Genomic DNA, 10,925 nt, shown 5'->3' on the forward strand with positions numbered 1-10,925 from the left:
TAAACGGAACCAAGGATCCCCCCCCCCACGCCCCCTTCCCAGAGTGGGAGCAGGACCCGTGGAGTTCCTCTGAGTTGGTGGGAGGCTGAGGGACCTTTTTAGGGACCTGGTAGAAGTGACCCCTCATTTCTAATGCGAGTGTAAGCAGGGTCATCGTCGCCTTCCAGATCATAATTCAAAGCTCAGGGCCCTTTTTCCAAAGTGGGGTTGGGGGAATGTGTTTAGAACAAGCACAATTTTGTACAGATTTCTTAGAACCCTGTAGTTCCTTGGAGCTCTGAGAGGTGGCAGGCGCCATAAAAGTAATAACAAATGCAGTCGGTTACCCTATCCAGATGCCCCAGGCACTCCTGATCACAACAAAATAGATAAAACAGGAAGATGCTTGAACTGTCTCTTAAGAATCAAAGCCTGCTGGGTTTTTTTTTTTTTTTCTCTTTTGGGTCACATCCAGTGATGCTCAGTAAAATAACACCCAGGGGTTACTACTGATTCTGCACTCAGGAATTACTCCTGGCAGTGCTTGGGGGACCATATGGGATGCGGGGAGAGGAGGCTTGAAATTGAACCCAGGTTGGCTGCATGCAAGGCAAACACCCTACCTGCTGTTCTATCACTCTGGTCCCTCAAAACCTGCTGTTTCGCAAACTCAGCTGGGACCATTTCTTTCCCGTTGGTAATGCCTTTTTCTTTTAAATTTTATTTTTTTATTGAGGTACCATGTTTTACAAAGCTATTCATAGTACCGTGATGTATGAAGTTAATCATAAACAAGTTTAAGGTAAATAATTTCCCAACACCAATCTGGTCACTAGAATCAGGGATCACTCCTGGCTGGGCTCAGGGACCATATGAGGTGCCAGCGATGGAACTCAAGTCAGCTGTGTGCAAGGCAAATGCCCAACCCACTGCATTACTGCCCTGGCTCCTTTAATGCCTTTTAAAATGTTATTCCACAATCCACAAGACTGAGTACTATACAGATTGAGGAATGCTTAGGATTGTTCATTGCTTGGAGCATAAAATGAGGTTTTATTATATTTAAACTCTGATGAAATCATCAAAGGTGGCATACCAGCAGGTAGATTCTCTGGGGAAATATTAACACTTAGCCTTTTATTTATTTTTTAGTTCAAGTGGGATATGAATTCTATTAAGCGAAGGCGATACTTTGTATATAGTTAAGGATAAAACATGTCAAAGTCATGATATTTTATTATTTATTTATTTTTTGCTTTTTGGGGGGTCATACCCAGTGATGCTCAGGGGTTATTCCTGGCTCTGCACTCAGAAATTACTCCTGGCAGTGCTTGGGGGACCATATGGGATGCCAGGGATCGAACCCAGGTCGGCCACATGCAAGGCAAATGCCCTACCTGCTGTGCTATCGCTCCGACCCCAGTCGTGATATTTTACCTGATCATTTTTCCTTGACCCTATCCCCCATTCTCCAAATCTGGCCTAAGAGTAGAATTCGGTCTGCAGATACCCTAGCCAGGCATTCCCTATGAATACAGAAAAATCAATAAATATTGTTTACTTTATAAAAAACTGCCATGCCTTTATGTAACAAAAGTGTAAATATTCAGAAATGAAATTAATAAAAATCATGACAGCTAATAAAATCTAATTGCTTTAGTGGGGTGGGTCCCATTTTCCTCTCTCAGGTAAACCCCCTACAGAGTCAACCTGGTTAGCCTGGAGACAAGACATGACTTTTGTTGTTGTTTGGATCATATCTGGTGATGCTCAGGGGTTAACCCTGGCTCTGCATTCAGGAATCAGTCCTGAAAATGCTTGGGAGCACCATATGGGATGCTGGGGATCAAACTCACGTCGGCTGTATGCAAGGCAAGCACCCTACCCATTTGTACTATCATTCCCGCTGCCAAGACAGTGGTATCACAAAGTTCTAGCTGCAATTTGAAAGACTTCAGTAGGTGCAAAACCCATAATAACTACGGACCTCCGTTTTCTGGTTTATTGGATTAGTAACAGACGTCTTAGCAACTCCGAAAAGTCTCTGCACAGGCGAACCTGCATGTGAAAGTGATTTGCACTTCGTTTAAAGTCTCAGGTCGTGCAGCAGGCTCCAAGCCAGAGCTGAGAATCTACCTTCTGCCCCCGTCCTCACTCTTGCCGCCAGGTGAGCTGGCCTGGGCAGACCCCTCCTTCCTGCAGCCTCTGAGGTGTCCAGTCTGCAGGGGCATCAGCCTGGATTTTTCTACCGGATCTGTGAGTCTGTGGAGCATGTTGTTTGAGTATGTCCACTGGTATCACTCCCTGTGGCTGAAGCCCACCGCAACTGTTGCCCGTGGAACCATCATTGAGGGCCACTCAGGCTTTTCTCTGATCTAATGCCATCTAGGCATCACATCAGACACTATTTCACGTGACACCTTGGGCTTAGTTTGGAGTTCCGTTTTCTTGCTCACCCCTTCCCTTTCCTCTAGTTAACACTGTGGAAGGGACGGAGGGTCTCACGCAAAGCATGACTGCTGGCCCCGTGTGCCCCCGAGCCACGCTGACCCGTGGTCCTCATGCTTTCCTGCAAGAGTCCCACTCCCGCCTCTGGTGCTTACTTACACACACCCAGCTGCCTATGGCCATGCGTGTGGCCCATCTCAGGCAACTGGCACGTGCAGTCCTGAGGATGGGAAGCAGGTGTTGGGGGTCCTGCCGCCAGCCGCCTCAGCCCAGGGCCGCTCCCTGACATGAAGGACTGGCTTGTTCTTGACTGCAGGAGGGGGATGAGCACTATAGCACCCCAGGGTGCTGTCATTCGCCTGGGGCAGGGGCGGGGGAGGGGCACTGTCCTCTTCACAGGAGTGACCATCAGGGGGCACTGCAGCTGGCCACATCTTTCTATAGCTTCTGCAGGATCAGTCACTGTGAGGACACGATGTCCCAAGGCGTTGGCTCTCCATGCCAGCATCTGGCTCCCTGTGGAAAGATGAGGCTGTGGGGCCAGCCTGGCAGTGCCCCCTGGGTGCCCTCGGTGGCATCACCTGACATCCTGCCACCCAAGGCCAGGACGGGAAGGCTGGTGAGGAGACACATCCACCCAGTACTTGCTTTGGGTTTTTCAGTTCTCGAATATCTCATGTTCTTCCTCTGAAAGCTGGGTAGAAGATGTGTACCCTGTATGCAGTAACTGCAGAAAACAAAGCCTGTGCATGTGCAGGCTGGTGGCAGTGCCACATTCTCGGCTGTTCCCAGGGACTCTTGTTTGTGACTCAAACCAGCTCACGCCAGGCTGATCTCAGAGAAGGAGGCGCGCTTTTGTGAGCCCGTCTCCTGGGGTCCTGGTCCCAAGCAAGAGCTCCGGTTGGTTCCTCCTGCAAAGATGGAGACTGTCCGACCCTGCCTTTAGGAATTCAGACTTCTTCTCACCATGGAAGTAGCTTAGTTTTAGAAATCTCACCCTTTTTTGTGTGTTTGTGGCGGGGGAGGGGGACACACCTGGCAGTGCTCAGGAGTTACTCCCAGCTCTGTGCTGGGGACCATATAGGGTGCCAGGGATAGAACAAGGGTTGGCTGCGTGGAAGGCTGGTAGTTAGTTCCCTGTGCAATCACTCTGGTGGTAGCAGAAAGACTTGCACATTCCATTCCCGTTTGCTTCCTGGAGGAGAGAGATCCTTCACTCCTCCGATACTCATCCACTGCCTGCCTTGGCCTGGTGGTGCTGTTGTTCCTGAGAACACTGATGTGAACAAGGTGAAAGAGCTTCTAGTTGCATCCTCATCAGGGTTCCAGGGCCGGGGATGGGAGAGATAGGCCAGAAACAGCAGACAGAAAAATAAGAATGGGGGAGGGAGGGGATGGGGGTGGGGATGGGGGTGGTGGGAGGGGAGGGATACTGGGAACATTGGTGTTAGAGAATGGGCACTGGTAGAGGGATGGGTACTTGATCATTGTATGACTGAAATGTAAGCATGAAAGTGTGTAAGTCTGTAGCTGTATCTCACGGTGGTTCATTAAAAAATTTTTAAAAAATTAAAAAAAAAGAAAAGAAAAATAAGAATAAAGTGAAAAAAAAGTGATGCAGGAAAACAAAACTGGGAGCAAGAGATTGTTGTTACTGTGTTACTGTGTCTGGCATGTCGAATACGTCACGGGGAGCTTGCCAGGCTCTGCCGTGCAGGCGAGATACTCTGGGTAGCTTGCCGGGCTCTCCGAGAGGGGCGGAGGAATCGAACTCGGGTCGGCCATGTTGGCTGCGTGCAAGGCAAACGCCATACCGCTATGCTATCGCTCCAGATAAAGATGCTTTTTCATGATTCCCACTACTGCTGAGGCGTGTGCAGGAGCGTGGGCGCGATACTCATCGGATGCCTGCTCCTCTGTTCCTGCGCTTCCTTGCAATTACCCTCGTGGAAACCAGACACCCAGAACCCCCCACAGGCTGACCGGCTAAGCTCCCCTTTCCACACTGAGCCCGGCTGCGTTGGAGTCAGGGTCTCCTTTTCTTACCTTCATGATGGCATGAGCACGCTTGCATCTTCCTCGGTGCCGCTTGGCTCTGCAGGCCAGTGTGTCCACTCTCCTTGGGTCTCCTATCCTGTGGCCACCAAGCCATGTTGATGGTAATTATGTGTGGGGAATGACTGAACCCCGTCTCTCACCTCTTTGCCTACACTTCCAACACCATAGCTCTCAGGAGACCTCTGTGCTCAATTTCTCTTTTTAAAAAGTTCTTTCTTTTTTAAATATTCATAGAAATGGCTGATCTCCAAGCAGTGAAATGAAACTAGAAGTTTCTGACTAATCTCTTCCATCTAATTCTCTCCCCCCACCTCCAAAGACTTTAGAAACAGGCCTGAAAATTATAGGAACCACAAATTTTAAAAAAGTGTTAGTTTGATATGTCTGAAATTAATGCTTTAATTTATTCACCACAGAATGTCTTCACACCTCGCTGTTTGCCATGATTTATACCATCCACTGTCTACTTGAGTTAATGTGTGAAGCATGGTTAAATTATGCCTGAAATGGAGTATGAAAACGATGATAGGGTGATGGGAAAAGGGTCTAACTCGGAGTCAGGGGGCAAAATTTAAATAAGACGGCGTGAAATCCAAGTTTCAGGTGAGCTGCAAGAAGAGGCGTCCACCCAGAGTAACATTCTCAGCTGCGGGCCGTGGATACTTAGAGCAAGTCTAGACTTGGACACAGATCTAGAAAGTGTTTCTCTTGTGAGCGCACACGTGTGTCTGTGACCAGCTTCGGGAGGCTTCTCTGTGTCTCCCGTGACCAGCTTAACTGTCTTGGGTCCCTCAGGTCATTGGTCTGAGAGAAAGGTCAACAGGACAGCACTCCAGGACAGAGTGGCCGACCTTGGTCAGGCTTCACGTTGTCCTCAGCCCTAGTGTGGACAACACGCCGGCAGGACCACCGAAGATGCATCTCTGAATAAGGGCTGTCCCACCCACCCCACAGGCCCCGGGAGGGAGGTTGAGTCAGGACATCCCCAATGCCAACTGGTTTTCCTTCCTTCCTTCCTTCCTTCCTTCCTTCCTTCCTTCCTTCCTTCCTTCCTTCTTTCTTTCTCTCTCTCTTTCCTTCCTTCCTTTCTTCCTTCCTTTCTTTCTTTTTCTCTTTCTTTCTTTTTTCTTTCTTTCTTTCTTTCTTTCTTTCTTTCTTTCTTTTTTCCTTTAAAGCCATCTTGTATATTCATTTTTATTTCATTATTTGTCTTTTGGTTTTGGGGGTCACACCCAGCACTGGCTCCTGGCTTTGCACTCAGGAATCACTCCGGGTGGTGCTCAGGGGGCCATATGGGATGCCGGATGGAACCTGGGTCAGCCTCGTGCAAGACCAATGCCCTCCCCACTGTCCTATCTCTCTGGCCCCGGTTTTGTTTTCTTTTTATGTTTGTTTGTTTCTTGGGAGGGCATACCCGGTGATGCTTAGAGTTTACTCCTGACTCTTGGTGGTGCTCAAGGGTCATGATGGGATGCCAGGGATCAAACCCGGGTGGGCCACGTGCAAGGCAAACACCCTACACTCTACCATGGCTTGGGCCTTGGTTTTGTTCTCTTTTATTTTGAGACCGAATCACACTCCTCATGAATGTTTAAAGTGCTAACTGCAGGGCCAGAGCGATAGCACAGTAGGGAGGGTATTGGCCTTACACACAGCCAACCTGGGTTCTATCCCTGGCATCCCATATGGTTCCCTGAACACCCCCAGGAGTAATTCCTGAATGCAGAGTCAGGAGAAACTCCCAAGCATTGCCAGGTGTGACCCAAAAAGCCAAACAAACAAACAAACACCAAAAACCCAAAACAACCCTCCCAAAACCCAAGCAATAAAATGCTAAGCTTGGGGATTAAACTTGTCCCTCTATGCAAGCGTACCTGCTTCTAGATTTAATCAATGGGCTGGGCTGTTTTGGGAGTTCTGCGCTCCTCCTGGGCTCCCCCTGGCTCAGTGCTTGAGGATTGTCCTGTGCTGGGGCTCAACCCCAGGTGCATAAGGTACATCTCCTCAGAGCTGTTTCCTGGCCCCCTTCTGGGTTGTGGCCCGAGGGCCGCTTCCTGGCTCTGCTGGGCAGGGGTCCTGCGAAACTGCTAAGAGCTGCACGAGCTGCTGCTTCCTGGGCGCCCCGCTTCTCAGCCATAATTTATGAAAGGGGATCTGGGATCTGGAGAGGGGGTGGGGAGAGGGGGGTTGCAGGCAGAGGTGCGGGTTTGCACCCCTCTGTGATGGTCAGCAGATGGACTCTCACGCTTGAGTGTGTATTTGGGGCTCCCCGAGAAACAGACCCTGTTGGAGAGCTAGAGACGGGGAGACTGAGACACTGCTGTGGGGCCCTGGCCTGTTCTCTGTGTCTGTTCTGATGCAGGAGAGCCAGTGCTCTAATTCCATCCAGGTCAAAGGCCAAGACCCGAAAGAGCCAGTGGCATCAAACCCAGTACAGTGGCAGAAGACGTATATCCTGCCTCCAGCAAGAAGGTAAGGAGCAAAAGGGGCGAACTTCCCCATCTGCAGCTGCAGGTGGGGCCCCTGACTGGAGGCTGCATTACGGGCGAATCTGACCCCCGACCACACACTAGTTGCTCCCCGAGAAGGCTGCTCCTGCCCCTCTTCACAGCCCCTCAGGTGCCCCAAGACTCCCCATCCTGCTCCTCGCCCACACAGGCCCCTCCCAGACTCCAGCCTGTGTTCAAGACCCTGTGGGCGGGAGTGTCCCTCACAGGGTGGGGCGGCAGCTGGACAAAGCCCCACAATGAAGAGAATGGATGGACTGAACCTAGATCATCTTCTGCTTCCACAATTAGGTGATTGGTAATTGATGATCAGAGGTTCCCAAACATACTTGACTAACACCCCCTTTCCAGGACTAAAAAAAAAAAACAACCCAAAACAAACCATTCTGTACCCTGAATATAGCCCTCCCCGTCCTCCAAACCACTCAGTGACTCTGTAAATCTGCCTTCCTTTTTGCGCTCAGGGACCACTCCTGGTGGTGCTTGTAGGTTATATGTGCCGGGGGTCAAACCCAGGTGAGCTGCGTGCAAGGCAAGCTGCCCACCATACTACTGCTCTGGCCCCAAGCCACCATTTTATTTTTATTTTATTTTATTTTTTTGCTTTTTGGGTCACACCCAGCGATACACAGGGGTTACTCCTCACTCATACACTCAGGAATGACTCCTGGCAGTGCTCGGGAGACCATATGGGATGCTGGGAATCGAACCCGGGTCGGTCGCATGCAAGACAAACGCCCTACCTGCTGTGCTGTCGCTCCAGCCCCTCAATCCACCTTTTTAAAGCAAATAAACAGAAAGTCTCTATTGTCTCTGTGGCTGCTGTCCTCCCCCATGCCCCCCCAACCCCCCCATCCCAGGATATCATGGCCCACATGGGGAAAGAATGTTCTAGACAGATGCTGTTGCCTGGGGAAGCCATATATAAGTAGCTCAGATTGGAATCTTCAATACTGTAAAGCACTGTCCTTCTGTTGTTCATCAATTTGCTCGAGTGAGCACCAGTAACGTCTCCATTGTGAGACTTGTTGTTACTGTGTTTGGCATATCGAATACGCCATGGGGAGCTTGCCAGGCTCTGCCGTGTGGGCAGGATACTCTCAGTAGCTTGCCGGGCTCTCTGAGAGGGACTGAGGAATCGAACCCGGGTCAGCCGCATGCAAGGCAAACACTCTGCCCACTCTACTCTATCACTCCAGCCCAGAATCTTCAATAACCTCACAAAAATGTAGACCGATGCCAGGTTTGCTCAGAATAATGCCCAGGTTCCACCAAACACCAGTGCAATTGGTTCCACTTCTGAGGAGCTGGGGGGATGTTCCCTCTGTCCTCTTTCTTGAGATAGTTCACATGCAGGAGAGTAACGTGAGAATTCGCTTGCTCAGACTCTCACTCCTCACTGTGACTTTGGAGCAGGGCGGGGTTCACAGGGCCAGAGACAGGCTTGGCATGTGAGAGCCCCTGGTTCCAGCCCCCCCGGTCCCCCCTGGTTCTCAAGTTCTGCTGGATATCCCCCACCCTACCCCCCTCATCAAAAAAAAAATTACATTGCCACTTACCCACTCAATCTGTGTTTTTCAAGGATAAGAGAAAGTGCAAGAACTTGTGAGCACGTTGGCCGATGCCCACTATCCCTGCCCCCACCCCCACTCCATACCCTCTTTCACCGCTCTCCTTTTTGCATTTGTTTCTGGTCTTTTCTGCACTGGCATTGCAGATTTCTGAGTTTTAAGCATTCCTGCAAGCACTTTGCTCTGAAAGTCGCGACTCCCTTTCCAGGAAAGTGAGGAGGGGTTTGCGTCTGTTGGGGTTGTGCTGACAGGCGCTTTTCCTGAGCGCTCTCCAAGGACACGCCAGCTCGGGCTTCGTCTGTAGTTCACAATCGAACAAGGCCAGCTACTTACCCTCTTAATGCTCCAGCCGCCCGGCGGGTCCTGCTGTGTTCAGAGATTGCTTTTTTCCCAATAGTCTGATGAGGTTTTTGGTACATTTTGTTCATGTATGAGCAACATGAAGGGCAGGAGAGACCCAAGAATTCCCATTTTCGAGCCTAAGGCATAAATTCCTGTGGTTGATTTTCCTCTCACCGGTCACCATAAATGAGAGTTATCAATCTAGGGAGACGGGAAGGGGACAGAATTCAGACAGACCCAGTTAAATCTGAATTTCAAAAGTTAGTGCAAAAAAATAAAAAGGATTCCTATGGCCCATTAATACTGGGATAGACTTGTTCTAAGAAATAATGTGTGTGTGTGTGTGTGTATAAAATTCTACTTTATCTGCATTTTATTTGGCAACCAATCTATCATACGTGGGAATGTCTGCTCCCCCAAACTTCCGGTCAGGGAAAAGAGGGGATGAAGCTGGGGCCAACAGACTGTCGTTGGAGACACGTGGCAATTCTGGGCCTTCAAACCACTGTGTAGGCAGCAGAAAGTGGTGCCGAGGTACCAGGTAGAAGGAAGGGGACCCCAGGAAGGAGACCTGGCCTCCAAGTGAGCTAATTCCTCATGGGACATGCCCCTCCTACTAAAATCTACCTCCAGGCCCCAGCAGGGCCCCGGGACTGTGTATTCGTGCTGTATGCCCCCTGACCCATCTGTCTGAGGTCTGCGGCCAAGTTGTGCTGGCCCACAGGTCTGGCGCTGGAGTTGGCCCAGCTCCCTGGCCCTCTGCTACGTTCAGGGCCGTGGCCGTGGTACAACCAGGGGAAACCTGGCTTTGAGGATTCCCGGCCTCTCCCATGCTTCCCTGGGGAGGAAAACTGGCCACGGGGCTGCAGACTGCAGGACAGCCAGGGCCCCGGCTCACGGCAGGGGGAAAAAAGTGTTCCAAGGCCAAGGGGAGAAAGATTGATCTCAGGGAGACAGCAAGGGCCCCACCTAGGAGATGAGAAAGTGCTGGGGAAACAGAACAAGGCAAGGTGTGTGGAGGAGTGGGAGGAGGCAGGGAAGTGGGCAAAAGGCCCCCTTGGTTTCTGCTGAGCTCCCCGAGGTAGCAGGAAGGAGGAAGAGACGTTCAAGTCATCTTGCAGTGTGTTGTCTGACTCTCAGCACTCTGCACCTGGTCGACATTGGTGTGTGTCCGCTGGCTTTTCTTCTGTTGGGATGGCTCCTCTCCTTGTGAGTCAAGCACCCAAGGGCAAGTTCTACCTGTTCCCTATGCAGTGAGAGCTGAAGAAGGTTCTGGTAAAACACAGAACTGGGTCTGCAGAAACTCACGGTTGCATTCCCCGGGCAGAGCTGGAAGAGTGACGACCGCAGAAGCATCACACTATACGTGGACATCATCTGTATAAGTCTCATGATGTAGGGTTCTCTCTCCTCTCTCCTCGTCCTCTCTTCTGCCCTCTACTGTTGAATATACGCGACAAGCCGGGGGCCAGAGATATCTTATGTTGACACATGTTGGCAGAGTAGAGCTTGAATCCAGATGAACACGTCTTCTTTCAAAGTAGTCACTGTAATGCAGAAATCTTGACCACGGTGCTTCACTGCATTGCCTGGTGTCGTTCAAAAACATCAGGTCCTCTTGTTTATGTGGAATTATTTTACGTTGGTATTTGGGGGGCTACCTCTGGCAGCTTGCAGAGCTATTCTTGGCTCTGTGCTCTGGAGTGACCCTTGATGGTGCTCAGGGGACCATTTCTGATGCCAGGGGTCAAACCAGGGTTGACCAGAAGTGGCTGCATGCAAGGCAAGTGTCTTATCTCCTGAACTGTCTCTTCAGTTCTATGTGGAATTATTGGAATTGTCATCAGTAAGGGACAGTATCCCCCCTCCCAACAGAAAAATATTTATCCTTCTATTGTTTTAAAAATTTATTTCTTCATTTATTTATTTTGCTTTTTTTGGTCACATCTGGCAATGCACAGAGGTTACTCCTGGCTCTGCAGTCAGGAGTTACTCCTGGTGGTGCTCAGGGGACCATATG

The sequence above is a fragment of the Sorex fumeus genome, unplaced genomic scaffold, assembly GCF_029834395.1.
Source record: "Sorex fumeus unplaced genomic scaffold, SorFum_2.1 ptg000026l, whole genome shotgun sequence".
Classification (NCBI taxonomy): Eukaryota; Metazoa; Chordata; class Mammalia; order Eulipotyphla; family Soricidae; genus Sorex; species Sorex fumeus.